Raw genomic sequence first — 17,607 nt, forward strand, 5'->3', positions numbered from 1 at the left:
GTTGAACCTGGAGGAGGAAATGGCAACCCACTCCAGTATTCTTACCTGGGAAATTCATGGATGAAGAGTCTGGTGGGCTACAGCCCATGGGATAGCAAGAGTTTGACACAATCGAGCAACTGAGCATGTACTCATGCACATAATCCTGGAGTTATGTGTCCACCAAGTGAAATAAATTATCCTGCAAAGAAGCTGAATAAAAGTTACAGTAACAAACAGCTTAGAATATCTGAGAAACTGCCATGAGATGCTTACACATAAGGGATGGGGATTGGCATGATGTAAGGCTGAGCAGGTAGGAAAGAAACACATGAGTAGGCATTTGGGATTGATCCTAAAAACAAAGCAGAGCTATTAAAAGCTTTTAGTCTGGAAACTAATAAACTTCACTTTTAGAACATTTATCAAAAAAAAAAAAAGAAACATTTATCAGAGAGCGCTATGGAACATGAATTAGAAGACGCAGAACTAGACGCAGTAATATCATGTAGGAGATGATTATCACAGTACAGGGAAGGTGCTGAGGAAAAAGTTATGAGAATGCATGTTTAATGAGGTAGATCCTGCCCCTTGGAAATCTTTTAGCTCCTTCTCTTCATCCAGTTATAATAGCTGGGGCAGTTCTTTGCTCACGACCCAGATAATCATGATGGTGTGATCACTGACCTAGAGCCAGACATCCTGGAATGTGAAGTCAAGTGGGCCTCAGAAAGCATCACTATGAACAAAGCTAGTGGAGGTGATGGAATTCCATTTGAGCTGTTTCAAATCCTGAAAGATGATGCTGTGAAAGTGCTGCACTCAATATGCCAGCAAATTTGGAAAACTCAGCAGTGGCCACAGGACTGGAAAGGTCCGTTTTCATTCCAATCCCAAAGAAAGGCAATGCCAAAGAATGCTCAAACTACCACACAATTGCACTCATCTCACACGCTAGTAAAGTAATGCTCAAAATTCTCCAAGCTAGGATTCAGCAATATGTGAACCGTGAACTTCCTGATGTTCAAGCTGGTTTTAGAAAAGGCAGAGGAACCAGAGATCAAATTGCCAACATCCACTGGATCATAGAAAAAGCAAGAGTTCCAGAAAAACATCTATTTCTGCTTTATTGACTATGCCAAAGCCTTTGACTATGTGGATCACAATAAACTGTGGAAAATTCTGAAAGAGATGGGAATACCAGACCACCTGACCTGCCTCTTGAGAAATCTGTATGCAGGTCAGGAAGCAAGAGTTAGAACTGGACATGGAACAACAGACTGGTTCCAAATAGGAAAAGGAGTACATCAAGGCTGTATGTTGTCGCTTTGCTTATTTAACTTATATGCAGAGTACATCATGAGAAATGCTGGACTGGAAGAAACACAAGCTGGAATCAAGATTGCTGGGAGAAATATCAATAACCTCAGATATGCAGATGACACCACCCTTATGGCAGAAAGTGAAGAAGAAGTAGAAAGCCTCTTGATGAAAGTGAAAGTGGAGAATGAGAAAGTTGGTTTAAAGCTCAACATTCAGAAAACTAAGATCATGGCATCCGGTCCCATCACTTCATGGGAAATAGATGGGGAAACAGTGGAAACAGTGTCAGACTTTATTTTTTTGGGCTCCAAAATCACTGCAGATGGTGATTGCAGCCATGAAATTAAAAGACGCTTACTCCTTGGAAGGAAAGTTATGACCAACCTAGATAGCATATTCAAAAGCAGAGACATTACTTTGCCAACAAAGGTTCGTCTAGTCAAGGCTATGGTTTTTCCTGTGGTCACGTATGGATGTGAGAGTTGGACTGTGAAGAAAGCTGAGTGCTGAAGAATTGATGCTTTTGAACTGTGGTGTTGGAGAAGACTCTTGAGAGTCCCTTGGACTGCAAGGAGATCCAACCAGTCCATCCTGAAGGAGATCAGCCCTGGGATTTCTTTGGAGGGAATGATGCTAAAGCTGAAACTCCAGTACTTTGGCCACCTCATTCGAAGAGTTGACTCATTGGAAAAGGCTCATGCTGGGAGGGATTGGGGGCAGGAGGAGAAGGGGACAACAGAGGATGAGATGGCTGGATGGCATCACTGACTCGATGGACATGAGTCTGGGTGAACTCCGGGAGTTGGTGATGGACAGGGAGGCCTGGCATGCTGCAATTCATGGGGTCGCAAAGAGTCAGACACGACTGAGCGACTGAACTGAACTGAGTTGAGGTACTGCAATATGAAGTACAGCACCAAGTGTTGGATACAAATCTAACCAAGCTTTTGGATGTAACTTCCTGTTTACTGGTAATAAAAAGAAAAAAAGAGAAACAAGTTGAATGAGATCAGAAGGAAAAGATCAGGAAAGTTCAGAAGGCCAAGTATGAGTGAAAGTGTTAGTCGCTTAGTCATGTCCAACTCTTTGCAACCTCGTGGACTGTAGCCTGACAGGCTCCTCTGTCCATAGAATTCTCCAGGCAAGAATACTGGAGTGGGTAGCCATTCCCTTTTCCAGGGGATCTTCCTGACTCGGGGATCGAAATCATGTCTCCTGCATTGCAGGCAGATTCTTTACTTTCTAAGCCACCAGGGAAGTCCTCAAAGCCAACTAATCCAATTTCTTCACCCAAAGGTATGGGGGGAAAAAAAGCAAGAGGAGAAATGGTTCAATTTTAAAAAGAGACTTAGAAACAACACTTAAGAGCAATTTGAAGCTTTGTTTGAATGGTAATTTGAATAAACCAATTGTGCATGCATATGCAATAGTCCTGGAAAAAAGAGATTTCTGAATTGGTAAAGTCTTGAAGTATGTACATGTTAAGTCACTTCAGTCGTGTCTGACTCTTTGCAACCCCATGGACTGTAGTCTGCAGGCTGCTCTGTCCATGGGATTCTTTAGGCAAGGATACTGGAGTGGGTTGCCATGCCTGCCTCCAAGGGATCTTCCCAACCCAGGGATCAAACCACGCCTCTTGTCTCCTGCACTGGCAGGCAGGTTCTTTACCACTAGTGCCCACTGGGAGGCCTAAGGTCTTGATAATGGTACAAATAACTAAGACTAGGCATGATAAAGAGAAAATTGGTATATTTAGTATATAACATGTTAAGATGTAAGTTCTTGTGGAACTTTTATATATTTTCTAGCGCATCGCTGGCGAGACATTGTGCCTGGTGCATTACAACAAGTGCTCGACTATCACATCCAGGGAGATCCAGACAGCTGTGCGCTTGCTGCTACCTGGGGAGCTCGCCAAGCATGCGGTGTCCAAGGGCACTAAGGCTGTCACCAAGTATACCAGCTCCAAGTAAATATAATATGCCTTGCCGCTGTTAATGGAGAAGGCAATGGCACCCCAGTCCAGTACTCTTGCCTGGAAAATCCCATGGACGGAGGGCCTGGTGGGCTGTAGTCCATGGGGTGGCTAAGAGTCAGACACGACTGAGCGACTTCACTTTCACTTTAGTATATAACATGTTAAGATGTAAGTTATTGTGGAACTTTTATATAGAGATGCCCATAGACCAATTGTTTTCAACCAAGAGCAATTTTTGACCCACAGGTGACATTTGGCAATACCTGGAAACATTTTTGGTTGTCTCCTGGGAAGGTGTACAGCACTACTGAAATCTAGTAGGTAGAGGCTAATGAAGGATCATGCATAAGACAGTCACCCACAATAAAGAATGATTCAGCTCAAAATGGCCATATTGCTGACGTTAAGAAACCCCATGAGAGGCAATCAAATGTCTACACAAGGAATGTGGAGACCAGGGTTGTTTTATTTACTTTGGCCTGGTGTACGGTAAGCTCTAATATTTGATGTGTGCTAAGTCGCTTCAGTCATGTCTGACTCTTTGTGACACTTTGGACAGTAGCCCATCAGGCTCCTCTGTCCATAAGTATTCTCCAGGCAACAATACTGGAGTGAGTTGCCATGCCCTCCTCCAGGGGATCTTCCCGACCGAGGGATTGAACCCACATCTCTTATGTCTCCTGCATTGGCAGGTAGGTTCTTTACCACTAGTGCCACCTGGGAAGACCCTAGTATTTGATAATCCCTTTATATTGTGTAAATCTCCAGATTCTTCAACAACTGGGGGAAAGAGACAAAGAGAGAAATACTGTGTCAAGTGGGCTGAAGCTTAGCTGATTGGTCTTAGATTTGATAAATGTACATTATTAGCATATAGGTGATATTAGGAAGCTTGGAAGTGAATGAGAACTTCTAGAGCAGTGGTCCTTGAATCTCACTGTGGACCAAAACCACTGGGGCAATTTTGAGATGACGGAGATGCTTGGCCTAAACCCAGAGACTCTGAGTTAAATCTCAGGTGGTGGGGGGAGGGTGATAAGCCTCATATCTTTAAAAACTCTTCATATCATTTTCTTTTAATGTGTAGCCACTATAGAAAATCTAAGTTTTTTTTTCTGAACATGTTTATTCATAAGACATACTGCATTCAGTGTGGTAGCTCAAGCAGTTAGCTGTAGTTTTTTTCTGGGTTTGCTAAAGCAAATTGGTCTCTAATGGTAAAATAAAAGGCTGGAAAGTCCTTGGCACAACATAGAGGAAATAATTTAAAGATTTGGGGAGACAAGAAAGTAGATTAAATGGATCATGTCTCTCACCCCTATATCCTGACAGGATCCTGAAGACTCCTCTCCCTTGCCAATAAAAATACAGTGAAAAAGGAAATACCTCAAGTATTTAAAAATGCTTTAGTGTTTGTTTTTTCCTGGGTTGGGAATGTTTGTGGAAGGAGCTATAATAAAAATGGTATTCCTGATCTCACAGGGGATGTGAGAAGCCAGCTGAGGCCTAACCCAGATGATGACTGTTAACAGTCTGAAGCAAAGTGGGTATTGTTTTAATAGCCAGATGCTACACTCAGGGATCAGGGAATGGCTTCAGTAGCAGAAATCTCTGACTGTGGTTAATTAATCATGGGGTCCCCAGGAATGAAATAGACAGACAGCCAATTAAGGTGTGTCTTGATTTATTTAACCAAAGCTATTCTAAGTCTGGTGAACAGAGGCCTCACTGGAACCAACGTGCTAGAGAATTTTGGGTTCACAGACTCAGCATCACCCAATGAAAGGGAAGACTGGTACCCAGGAGGAAAGATACTGCTGAAACACTACACAAGCCTACACATTTAACGTTCTGCCTTGTCTTTGCTAATGGGGCTAGCAGTCATTTGACCTGCATACTTGTACACTGTGGAAAGGGGAAATACTTGAACTTGGGAAATATTGGATATTGGCTCAAAGTTATCATTGATTCCTGGGGACTTGCAATTCCACTGTAGTCGGCTGGATAGAGTCGGGGATCATTGTGGAGTCCAGGTGATAAATGGTGTTCCGACCTGAGTTTATTTCATGGTTGGCCGAGTGGGACTCCCCTAACTATCCTGGGCTCGTTTTCTCAGATCCTGAGTGAGTTGTGGGAATGGGTATTTTAGGAGACTGGCAGACCCCACAACTTCTTTCTTCCCCTATAAAGACATAGCTGTTATTTTATGACAGGCCATTAGGTACTCTCTTCCCTAGCCAAAATAAGGAGTGAACAGGAACCCTACAACCATGAAGGCTGCTTCCTGAAAGGTGTAGATTTGGTGATTAATAGACTGGTTTGGCTTTTGTAACCTCATAGTTCTTGGAGAATGACAGTGGATTATTGGAAACAAAATCAGTAGAGGCTCCAGTTGTGGCTGCCATGGCAGTTTTTTGTCTTTTTTTTATTCCTCCTTGGTAGAATAAATGAATGTATCTGTTAACAATTACTGTGTAGTTACTGATCTTGTCAAAATATTTTTTATGTATCTTGGTGGATAGGCACCATGAGCAGTTTGTCTTCATTGAGAGACATAAACACCAATAAATCTTTATTGTCCTGCCTTAGGGAAACACAAGCTTTCTGGCTGTGTGTTACAGTCTAGTGTGCTGAGTCTTTGATCAAGGTACCATTTTGATCCAATATACACAAAACTTCATGCTGATAGGCCATGAAGATCAGAAAGTAGAAATGCTCCTGGGTGCTGTTGTAAGTCATATATGCAACTGTGAAAGTGTAGAAGACTAAAGAGTTCTGATACGAAAGTAAAGGGCCTGAGTGTTTGAGGATCTGTGGCATTCCAGGCTACTCCTTTCAAAATGAGTATCCTAAATTTTGGATGCTGCATCTTTTTATGTCTTACTCTGACTATGAACAAGATGATCTAAATTTTATCCTTCCATGATTGGGGTCCATAGTGAAGGAAAACTTAGGTTCAGGGTTTTACAGCAAGTAACTGTCAACTGGTCCTTGTGACCTGGAAGTTCTCATGGTGCTTGAACTTTCTCTAGCAGATTGAGATACTGAATGGGCTTGCTAACTCTAGAAGTATCCTAGATTTATTGGTATTTATGTCAATGAGGACAAACTGCTGATGGTGCCTACCCACCAAGATACATAAAAAATATTTTCACAAGATCAGTAACTGCACAATAAATGGTAACAGATACATTCATTTATTCTAGCAAGGAGGGGAAAAAAAAAACAAAAAAACTGCCATGACAGCCACAACCGGAGCCTCTACTGATTTTTCCCCCAATAGTCCACTGTCATTTTCCAAGAACTATGAGGAAATGACAACCCACTCCAGTGTTCTTGCCTGGAGAATCCCAGGAACAGGGGAGCCAAGTGGGCTGCCATCTATGGGGTCGCACAGAGTCGGACACGACTGAAGTGACTTAGCAGCATGAGGTTACAAAAGCCAAACTAGCCTATTAATCACCAAATCTACACCTTTTAGGAAGCCAGGTTAGGATCCTTGCTAACAGAGAAGGAGCCTAAAATTTGGACAAAGACCATGCTCTCTTCTGTATCTACATTTTGTGGAAAATTTCCTGACACTGTTAGCTCTTGAAGAAACTGACTGTGGCATTCCGTTTGGCTCAAGCTTCAGTTGATGAACTGTGTATTATTCAGCAAACCTAGCCTTAAAGTTTGTGGTGCCCAGTAATTTAATAACTGGACAGCTTCTACATACCTATGCCTTTTGCAAACTTCTACACTTGTTTCAACTCTATAGTCTAAAGGGAGTTTCCTATAAGCAATTGATTGATGATGTAAAAGTTGGTTTTGTATTCTGATTTAAATAGTGGAGGTATTGGAGCATTTTGTTTTAAGAATGAATCCATACAATATTCCTATATCACATGGAAGAAGATTGTTGGCTCCTAGCACAATGAAGAATAGATATCTCTTTAGGAGGCAGAATTGTGTTTCCATGTTAGACTCTTTTCATGGAAGATCTGGCCTGATTGAGATATATATTGATCCTGGGGAGGGGCTAATAGTATAAATTTTCTTGAATTTGGAAGGATAAGATCATCAGTTCAGTCAGTTCAGTCGCTCAGATGTGTCCGACTCTTTGCAACCCCATGAACTGCAGCACGCCAGGCCTCCCTGTCCATCACCAACTTCCATAGTTTACCCAAACTCATGTCAACTGAGTCAGTTATGCCATCTAACCATCTCATCCTCTGTTGTCCCCTTCTCCTCCTGCCTTCAATCTTTCCCAACATCAGGGTCTTTTCAAATGAGTCAGCTCTTTGTATTAGGTGGCCAAAATATTGGAGTTTCAGCTTCAACATCAGTCCTTCCAATGAACACTCAGGACTGATTTCCTTTAGGATGGACTGATTGGATCTCCTTGCAGTCCAAGGGACTCTCAAGAGTCTTCTCCAACACCACAGTTCAAAAGCATCAAATTCTTCGGTGCTCAGCTTTCTTTATAGTCCAGCTCTCGCATACATACATGACTACTGGAAAAACCATAGCCTTGACTAGACGGACCTTTGTTGACAAAGTAATTTAATGTCTTTGCTTTTTAATATGCTGTCTAGGTTGGTCATATCTTTCCTTCCAAGGAGTAAGTGTCTTTTAATTTCATGGCTGCAGTCACCATCTGCAGTGATTTTGGAGCCCCAAAAAATAAAGTCAGCCACTGTTTCCACTGTTTTCCCATCTATTTGCCATGAAGTGATGGGACCGGATGCCATGATCTTAGTTTTCTGAATGTTAGGCTTTAAGGCAACTTTTTCACTCTCATAAGATTGATAAAAACAAAGTTAATAGAATGGATGTATGCTTGGGATGGATCTCTTAATAAAGTCCCAGAGCCTGGAAACATTTGTGCCTCAGGCAAATACTTGGGGTTTCCCAGATGGCACTAGTGGTATAGAACCCGCCTGCCAATGCAGGAGAAAAAAGAGATATGGGTTTGGTCCATGGGTCAGGAAGATCCGCTGGAGGAGGGCATGGCAGCCCACTCCAGTACTCTTGCCTGGAGAATTCCATGGACAGAGGAGCCTGGCACACTACAGTCCATAGAGTCGCAAAGAGTTGGACACGACTGAGTGAGTGAGCACACATACACACAAGCTAATACTCAAACAGAAGGTCCACAATGAAGAAGAAACTCCTGAATAATCATGTGGCTCGGATAACCTTCTGACTCAGGAGTTGGCCAGTGATCTCATCAACAGAGTGATGTTGGGGCAGGCTATCTGAGGAGGGCAGTTAGAAGGGAGAGCTGAAAAATGGAAAAAGACACTGCAAAAGACAGGAAACATAGAATTTTTGCTGAATTACTTTGAAAGCCCAGATGAAGCCAGAGATGATGGATATGTAGTTGCAACATGAGCAGGTATGAATTTTTGTTCAACATCCTTAAACATGGATTTAAGAACAGAAAAACTAAATTGATCCAAATTTGGGGTTTACTCCTTGGAAGGAAAGTTATGACCAACCTAGATAGCATATTGAAAAGCAGAGACATTACTTTGCCAACAAAGGTCCGTCTAGTCGGGCTATGGTTTTCCCTGTGGTCATGTATGGATGTGAGAGTTGGACTGTGAAGAAGGCTGAGCGCTGAAGAATTGATGCTTTTGAACTGTGGTGTTGAAGAAGACTCTTGAGAGTCCCTTGGACTGCAAGGAGATCCAACCAGTCCATTCTGAAGGAGATCAGCCCTGGGATTTCTTTGGAAGGAATGATGCTAAGGCTGAAACTCCAGTACTTTGGCCACCTCATGCGAAGAGTTGACTCATTGGAAAAGACTATGATGCTGGGAGGGATTGGGGGCAAGAGGAGAAGGGGGTGACAGAGGATGAGATGGCTGGATGGCATCATTGACTCGATGGACGTGAGTTTGAGTCAACTCCGGGAGTTGGTGATGGACAGGGAGGCCTGGCATGCTGCGATTCATGGGGTCACAAAGAGTTGGACATGACTGAGCAACTGAACTGAACTGAACTGAGTAGTTATAATTGGAAGTATGGCTTGTAGAAGGTGTTAGAGAGGGAGTTGAGGAATTGCTACTCTTCCTGAGAAAACTTTATGCTTTCCAACACAATTTATCTCCCCCCAAATTTTTTTGTTACGATTATGATGAAAAGATGAAGAGGAAGCAATGTGAGGACAAGACAGTGACCTGTCACCCTTGTTCATTTCACTAGCAGACACTGCACAGGTCTGACTACAAAGCTTGTTCCCCTGATTTCTGAAATTAACTATTCCCTGGCAGGGAGGGGGGCTGACAATAGAACGAAACAGGATCTAAGGCATTGAGAGTTCTGGCCACAGGTGGTTGCAGTAATACCCCAGGGAGTCTAACCTGAATAGGCAAAGAAGTGGTTAAATGATGGATTGAAAGAAAGGGGATTAAAAGATTAAGGGAGTGAAAGTGAAGTAGCTCAGTCCTGTCTTTGCGACCCCATGGACTGTAGCCTACCAGGCTCCTCCCTCCATGGGATTCTCCAGGCAAGAGTACTAGAGTGGGTTGCCATTTCCTTCTCCAGGGGATCTTCCTGACCCAGGGACCAAACCTGGGTCTCCCACATTCCAGGCAGATGCTTTAACCTCTGAGCCAATAGGCAAAGAAGTGGTTAAATGATGGATTGAAAGAAAGGGGATTAAAAGATTAAGGGAGTACAGAGGTCTAAATGGTTTTTGCAACTCACCTTGCCTCCAGCCCTTAATATTTTCTTGACTCATAATTGCTCCTTTCTATGTCTTTGCCCTATTCTCACTGAAATCCTGGTCCCCACATGCAAATTCATATATTACAACTTTCTCAAAACCTTCTTCAAAACTTAGCTGTGAAAAGTATCTTTTGAAGCACCCTAATTACATCTTAGTTTTAACCCACCATTAATCTACATCTCAATTTTGTGCTATTTGAAGACTCAGTTCAGTTCAGTCACTCAGTCATGTCTGAGTATTTGAGACCCCATAGACTGCAGCACACCAGGCTCCCCTGTCCATCATCAACTCCTGGAGTTTACTCAAACTCATGTCCATCGAGTCAGTGATGCCATCGAACCATCCCATCCTCTGTCATCCCCTTCTCCTCCTGCCTTCCATCTTTCCCAGCATCAGGGTCTTTTCCAATGAGTCAGTTCTTCATATCAGGTGGCCAAAATATTGGAGTTTCAGCTTCAGCATCAGTCCTTCCAATGAATATTCAGGACTGATTTCCTTTAGGATCGACTGATTGGACCTCCTTTCAGCCCAAGAGACTCTCAAGAGTCTTCTCCAACACTGCAGTTCAAAAGCATTAGTTCTTCAGCACTTAGGTTTCTTTATGGTCCAACTCTCACATCCATAAATGACTACTGGGAAAGCCATAACTCTGACTAGATTCACCTTTGTTGGCAAAATAATGTCTCTGCTTTTTAATATGCTGTCTAGTTTGGTCATAGCTTTTCTTCCAAGGAGCAAGCATCTTTTAATTTTATGGCTGCAGTCACCATTTGCAGTGATTTTGGAGCCTCAGAAAATTAAGTCTGTCACTTAACAATGTTTCCATTGTTTTCCCATCTATTTGCCATGAAGTGATGGGACTGGATGCCATGATCTTTGTTTTCTGAATGTTGAGCTTTAAACCAACTTTTTTACTCTCCTCTTTCACTTTCATCAAGAGGCTCTTTAGTTCTTCTTCACTTTCTGCCATAAGGGTGGTGTCATCTGCATATCTGAGGTTATTGATATTTCTCCCAGCAATCTTGATTCCAGTTTGTGCTTCATCCAGCCTGGCATTTCACATCATGTACTCTGCATATAAGTTAAATAAGCAGGGTGACAATATACAGCCTTGATGTACTCCTTTCCCTATTTGGAACCAGTCTGTTGTTCTATGTCCAGTTCTAACTGTTCCTTCTTGACTAGCATGCAGATTTCTCAGGAGGCAGGTCAGGTGGTCTGGTATTCCCATCTCTTTCAGAATTTTCCACAGTTTGTTGTGATCCACACAGTCAAAAGCTTTGGCATAGTCAATAAAGCAGAAATAGATGTTTTTCTGGAACTCTCTTGCTTTTTCTGTGATCCAACGGATGTTGGCAATTTGATGTCTAATTCCTCTGCCTTTTCTAAATCCAGCTTGAACATCTGGAAGTTTATGGTTCACTTACTGTTGAAGCCTGGCTTGGAGAATTTTGAGCATTACTTTGCTAGTGTGTGATTTGAAGACTGCATTACAGTAACGAGTACTTGTTGATGTTTCTCTGAAAGACTTTTCACTTATTTCATGTGCATTTGTTTTGTGTCCCTATCCAAACTAAAAAAATTGCAAGTACTCTCTGTTTTCTTTTGTACTCTGACATAATGGATTTACCAGTGAAAATTGATTTAAAGAGATTTTAAAATAATTAAATATATTTAATTTGATTTCACTCACATAGGTTCTGAATTGTTAAATCCAAGATTTCACTAATAAGTTTAAACTTTATATTTTTATAAGAAGTGAAAAATAAAAGTTTGAATTTTAATTTTGTATTTCTGTTTTATGAAACAAACTAAATCATTCTGCGAAGGTATTTTTTCCAGGAGGCAAAAACAGTGAACTTTAAAACTCAGTACTGGAACCAATAGAATACACATTTAGAATGCTTTACTTTAACTTGAGATTCAACAGAGGAGCATGAAAATATACAATTAAGATTAATCCACAGAAGGAATAACGGTTATCATTTTTTAAAGAAAATTTTATCCATAATTAAAAATTATAGATAAAAATGCTGCAACTGTCACTAAAGAGGAGAATGTAAATTAATCTAAGGTGCTAATAAAATAGCCTTGTACCATAAATTATTTTATTCTTTTAGTGTCAACAATGTTAGTTAATTTACTACTAATTTTTTTTCATAAGGTCCTCTTACAAACTGAACCCTTGAATTCGAACAGATTTCATTTTGACAAATGCTGGTTTATAATGTCACAGAAAATATTTCTCCTAGAAAAATCACTTTGTTTACTCCATTCATAAAAGATTTTGGCAGGGTTTGATAAACTCTATTATTTTAAACAACCCTCAAAATAACTTGCTATTTGCTTTAGGCTTGTATGTCTTATGGGATGCATCAAAGATTCTGAGCCTTACATTTAAAAAGACTTGTTCACCAACAACACATGTATCTGAAAATAGCATTCAAGAAACTGTCCATTTGAACCTGTTCTAGGTAGATCATTTAAGTCTGATTTAGAATAATACAATTTAAATGTTCACTTGTAAATTGTAGCTGGATTATTTATTTGTGATGGGTTATATAGAGGGAACTCTCCATTAAAGGGAAAACTAGACAAGACAGACAGTTCTGCTGATCTCTTTGTTACTGGAATCTATAAATGAGAGAGACAAAACACCAGGAGAGGAATCATGATACCAGGTTAAGCTATGGTCTTCCAGATATGCATATATGTGTGTATTGCATGTATAGTATACATATTTATATGTGGCAATGGACTGATTTTATGACATAATTTGGTATGTATTATGAAATTTTTACAACAGATTCTAAAAATGAGATTAATAAGTCACTATACAGAGGATGAGATGGCTGGATGGCATCACTGACTCGATGGACATGAATCTGAGTGAACTCCAGGAGTTGGTGATGGACAGGGGGGCCTGGCGTGCTGCAATTCATGGGGTCACAAAGAGTCGGACACGACTGAGCAACTGAACTGAACTGAACTGAACTGAACTGAAGTCACTATAACCATAGTGCACAGGTGCTAAGTCACTTCAGTCATGTCTAACTCTGTGATCCCATGGGCTGTAGCCTGCCAGGCTCTTCTGTCCATGGGATTCTCCAGGCCAGAAAATAGGAGTGGCTTGCCATGCCCTTCTCCAGGGGATCTTCCTGATCCAGGGATTGAACCTGTGTCTCGTGTTGGCAGGCAGGTTCTGTACCACTTCCTGGGACACTACCTGGGAAGCCCCAACTGCCAATTAAAGTTTAGAAATTTTCATTATTTGCCTTCTATTAAAATTGACTTTTATATCAAATTTTAGCTATTTAAAGTTATTTTAGGACTTATATTTTAAGTCTGGAAATTCAGGATAAAGTGTTGCAGCTTGCTACTTTAGGTTGTTAGTATAGGCCCTATTTGTTTTTCATTTAACTTTTAGGAAAATATCCCAAAGAGCATTTCTAATCTCACCTGCTAACAATAGACACTCTTTAACTGCTGTGTCTTTTATTTTGCAAGAACAATCGATATCTACACTGAAGGTCAATTTCTGTTTCCACATATAAAGATCAATTAGGCATGAAATCTAGTACAATTATTTCTTGAAACACAATCTGATTGTAGCAACTTTCAGGGAACAAGACTGTATCACATCATAAATGTTATCATAAGTTAGTAAGTTTAATTATCTATATAAAAATTATACTTATTCTAATTATGTATCATGAAATTACATTATTAATATATTCCTAAAGGCTAGGAACATGTATATTTCATTCTATGTTGTTTTTCAGTTGCTGAGTTATGTCCGACCCTTAGACACCCCGTGAACTACAGCACACCAGGCTTCCCTGTTCATCACTATCTCCCAGAATTTGCTCAAACTCATGTCCATTGTGTTAGTGATACCATCTAATCATTTACTCCTCTGTCTCACACTTCTCCTCCTGCCTTCAATCTTTTCCAGCATTAGGGTCTTTTCCAATGAGTCAGTTCTTCGCATCAGGTGGCTACAGTATTGGAGTTTCAGCTTCAGCAGCAGTTCTTCCAACGAACATTCAGGCTTGATTTCCTTTAGGATTGACTGGTTTGCAATCCCTGTAATCCAAGGGACTCTCGAGTCTTATCCAACACCACAGTTCAAAACCATCAGTTCTTTGGCATTCAGCCTTCTTTATGGTCTGACTCTCACACCCATACATGACTACTAGAAAAACCATATCTTTGACTATATGGACCTTTGTCAGCAAAGTAATGGCTCTGCTTTTCAGTACTCTGTCTAGGTTTATCATAGCTTTTCTTCCAGGAGCAAGTATCTCTTAATTTCATGGCTGCAATGACTGTCTGCAGTGATTTTGGCGCCCCCAAAAATAAAGTCTATCACTGTTTCCATGTTTTCCCATCTATTTGCCATGAAGTGATGGGGCTGGATGCCCTGATCTTCGTTTCTTAAATGATAAGTTTTAAGCCAGCTTTTCCACTCTCCTCTTTCACTTTCATCAAGAGGCTCTTTAGTTCCTCTTCTCTTTCTGCCATTAAAGTGGTATCATCTGTATATCTGAGGTTATTGGTATTTCTCCTGGCAATCTTGATTATAGTTTGTACTTCATCCAGGCCAGGCATTTTGCATGATGTACTCTGCATATAAGTTAAATAAGCAGGGTGACAGTATACAGCCTTGGTGTACTCCTTTCCAATTTGGAAACAGTCCATTGTTCCATGTCCGGTTCTAACTGTTGCTTCTTGACCTGCATACAGGTTTCTCAGGAGGCAGGTAAGGTGGTCTGGTATTCCCATCTCTTTAAGAATTTTCCACAGTTTATTGTGATCTACACAGTCAAAGGTTTTAACATAGTCAATTGAGCAGAAACAGATGTTTATCTGGAATTCTCTAGCTTTTTCTATGCTCCAACAGCTGTTGGCAATGTGATCTTTGGTTCCTCTGACTTTTTAAAATCCAGCTTGTACATTTGGAAGTTCTCAGTTCACATACTGTTGAAGCCTAGCTTGAAGGATTTTGAGCATTACTTCACTAGCATGTGAAATGAGTGCAATTGTGCAGTGGTTTGAACATTCTTTAGCATAGCCCTTCTTTGGAATGAAAACTGACGTTTTTCCACTCAAGACAGATGGGTCATGTTGGAGAGTTCTGACAAAACATGGTCTACTGGAGAAAGGAATGGCAAACCTTTTCAGGATTCTTGCCTTAAGAACCCCATGAACAGTATGATCAGGCAAAAAGATATGACACCGAAAGATAAACTCCCCAGATCAGTAGGTGTCCAATATGCTAATGGAGAAGAATGGAGAAAAAGCTCCACAAGAAATGAAGAGGCTGAGCCAAAGTGGAAACAACACCCAGTTATGGATGTTTCTGGTGGTGAAAATAAAGTCCGATGTGGTAAAGAACAGTATTACACAGGAACCTTGACTGTTAGGTCCATGAATTGAGGTAAATCGGAAGTGGTCAAACAGGAGCTGGCAAGAGTGAATATCAACATTTTTAGGAATCAGTGAACTAAAGTGGAAGGGAATGGGCGAATTTAATTGAGATGACCATTATATCTACTACTGTGGGCAAGAATCCCTTAGAAAAAATGGAGTAGCCATCATAGTCAATGAAAGAGTCCAAAATACAGTACTTGGGTGCAATCTCAAAACACCAGAATGATCTCAGTTCATTTCCAAGGCAATACCATTCAATATCACAGTAATCCAAGTCTATGCCCCAACCACTAATGCTGAAGAATTATTCCTGGAGACATATAATAGCCTAGTTTTAGTGAAACTAGTTATCTAACTAGTCTCCCAACTGAGCCCTGCTTCCACCCTTGGCCCTCTATTAGCAACGCAGAAGCCTTTAAGATCCTTTTTAAATGGAAATCACCTCAAGTCACTCTAAGAATCAAATCCCTCCAATAGCTCCCTATTTTGATCAAGCAAAAGCCAAAGTCCTCATCATTGGTTTACAAGGCCCCATCAGATTTCTCCTAACACCTCCTTTTTCTCTCTGATCCCTACTTCTACTATTCTTCTGGCTCACTGCTCGAGTCACATTGATCTTGCTTTTTCTTGAGTAACTGGCATCCTCCTATCTCAGAAGGCATCCCTCATGTACTGTTATTTCTGTTGCCTGCAATGTTTATTTCCCACATGGTTTCTTCCCCTCTCCCCAACTTCAAGTCTTTTCCCAAATATCTTTTCAGTAAAACCTCTTGGTCAACTCTATTTAAAATTGTAGCCTACCTCCACTATATCCTGTATCGCTTAGCCTGACTTAAATTTTTCCTTAGACTTATTATCTTCTAACAACTATAAATTTCACTTGTTTATTTTACTTATTGTCTGTCTCCCCCCCTCAAGAGTGTGTATAAACATCAAGAAATAGGATACTTTTTCTGTTTTGTTTTCTGTCATATCCTCAGCACTGAGACTAGTCCCCTGAACATAATAGAAAGTCAAATAACTGTCTGTCGAAGGAGCTGTTACATACACAAATTTTACCTTAATTTTATCAGTTGCAGTGCAACTACTGAGCCTGAGCACTCTGGAGCTTGTGCACCACTAGAGAGTCCATGTTCTGCAAGTACTGAGCCTGAGCACTCGGGAGCTTGTGCACCACTAGAGAGCCCATGTTCTGCAACTACTGAGCCTGAGCACTCTGGAGCTTGTGCACCACTAGAGTCCATGTTCTGCAAGTACTGAGCCTGAGCACTCTGGAGCTTGTGCACCACTAGAGAGTCCATGTTGTGCAACTACTGAGCCTGAGCATCACAACTAGAGAATCCATACGCCACAAGGAAAGATCTCACGTGGTGAAACTAAGACCTGACACAGCCAAATAAATTTAAAAAAATTTTTTTAAGATAAATCTCCAGATCCAGACAAAAATGAATTTAAGAGATCTAAGTTAGTTTAGTGGATCATATAGGTCTAATGGTTATTAACTGAACCCAGGTCATTACCCCTGGGGAATAATGCTGGATGAAAGTGACCATGACTGAGGACTTCATCACTTCATCTCTTGAAGGTTAAGGACATTTCCTAGTCTTACCTTTATTGAGTCACAGGTGGTGATTTGGAGCAAGAGGCATTTATTAGTCAGATATAATTATTCACAAAGTATTCTTAGTGGATACTGGCATCAGGGCCTACTGTACTAACTTGATAAAGTACTAAGTAACCATATTACCTGATAAAGTTATTTAATACATCAGTCTGCTATTGCATGGACTTACAAACAGGTCCTGGCCCCATGCACTTCTAGTTATACCAGAATCCATAGTTTAGGTAGAGTTCACAGGGAGCAGTGGGGGAGGAGAATAACATTAGGCCACACCAGTCAAATCGACCTTAGTGATTAGTGGGTTTCAGTTCAGTTCACTCGCTCAGTCGTGTCTGACTTTTTGTGACCCCATAGACTGCAGTATGCCAGACCTCCTTGTCCATCACCAACTCCTGGAGTTTACTTCAACTCATGTCCATTGAGTTGGTGATGCCATCCAACCACCTCATCCTCTGTCATCCCCTTCTCCTCCCACCTTCAATCTTTCCCAGAATCAGGGTCTTTTCAAATGAGTCAGTTCTTTGCATCAGGTGGCCAAAGTATTGGAGTTTCAGCT

The 17,607-nt window shown here is 41.0% G+C and overlaps 1 pseudogene; it reads left to right on the top strand.

The window, feature by feature from the left end:
- Positions 1 to 441: 441 nt before the first annotated feature.
- The window catches only part of LOC102402104, a 72,947-nt pseudogene continuing 55,781 nt past the window's right edge, over positions 442 to 17,607 (top strand).

This window comes from Bubalus bubalis, chromosome 12 (genome assembly GCF_019923935.1).
Source record: "Bubalus bubalis isolate 160015118507 breed Murrah chromosome 12, NDDB_SH_1, whole genome shotgun sequence".
Taxonomy (NCBI): domain Eukaryota; kingdom Metazoa; phylum Chordata; class Mammalia; order Artiodactyla; family Bovidae; genus Bubalus; species Bubalus bubalis.